At 49.4% G+C, this 1,268-nt stretch overlaps 1 pseudogene; it reads right to left on the reverse strand.

Moving 5' to 3' along the window:
* Positions 1-231: 231 nt before the first annotated feature.
* On the reverse strand, positions 232-317 carry LOC149353036 (U2 spliceosomal RNA; annotated as a pseudogene).
* Between the last annotated feature and the right edge of the window lie 951 nt (positions 318-1,268).

Below are 1,268 nucleotides of genomic sequence, written 5' to 3' on the forward strand. Positions count from 1 at the left end.
CATTTTTATTATCATTCCTGATAACGCCATGGATAGCCATGGGTCGTTTCCTGAGCAACGACGCCGGATTTGGTTGCCAACTGGCCGTAATTGACTCCCGCCTGCATATCAGAACTTAAGGCGCGCAATCAAGGCGCGAACTCCTACCTCGTAGCTACTTAGGCCAGCCACAATACAGCGTAGGTGTATAATCTGACTTTTGATTGTAATATTACCCCCGGAAAGGGGCATGGGCTGTACCCGACTGTACTGCAATGTCGGGACAACCCGCGGCGCAGCAGGAGCAAGCTCCACCGCTACGCCGCAGTCCAAAAATTCTGCGAAATATTCGCAATCATGAAGACGGCACTAACAGTTGGCCTCTGACCCAGACCTCCTCCCAGCTGACACACTATGTAGCACCAGGTAGGCGCACAGTCTAAAACAAAAAGGAGAATCACCAACTCTCACAAACGCGGCATCATACATTTTGTCGAAAATAACGGGTTATCCTCAAGGTATCTGTTATTTCCACTGGCCTGAAGCACGAGGATCGCTTATAAATCGACGCAATATCGTCGGCCGGACACATCGTGATCTCCTCCGCGGAGACAGAATAGTGGCGGAACCTGGTGGCACTAAAGGAAACTATTCTGCCACTTAGTCGCTCTCCTGACGACACCACTCGCAAACCTGGCAACCTGGCCACAAACAAAATAACCAACTCTAGAGGGAAAGCTGCCCATTGCATAGAGCTAATATACCAACTCATGCGTACCAGTGGGCTAAATACTATCAAGGGGCTTTACAGTGGGCAACGCATGAACGCCGCCATGATCCAACGGTTTGGGTGTGTTGCCAGCTGTTTAGCCACTTGCTAAATCTAGACAAAGAACGGAGTTGAAGCCTGGCAACGTAGTCCGTGGGAAGATGGCGGTATGCAGCATAGAGTTTCTTACTACTACCTAGAGAGAAAGCTGGCGGCGCTGCACTTCAGCCACCATGGACGCTCAAAGCATCATGGGGCGGTGAGCTACTTGTTGCGAGAAAGTCGTAGTTTTTCAGGAACACGGAGTGTCATTACCAAGATGTTTCATTCCAAAAACGCTGTTCGTGTGTGCGCAGACGACTTTCGCGCTATAGTGCCTAGAGTATTCTAGGCACTATATTCGCGCTATATTCGCCGCGATCGCAGTGTGCAAACACCATAGTAGTGAAAACGTGACGACACACGACGCCAATAAAAGGTTTCACTTTTCCGAAATGCCATTAAAAAACCACTTAAAGTA

The sequence above is a fragment of the Amblyomma mixtum genome, chromosome 3 (assembly GCF_055824585.1).
Source record: "Amblyomma mixtum isolate Tamu chromosome 3, ASM5582458v1, whole genome shotgun sequence".
In the NCBI taxonomy this organism is placed as follows: Eukaryota; Metazoa; Arthropoda; class Arachnida; order Ixodida; family Ixodidae; genus Amblyomma; species Amblyomma mixtum.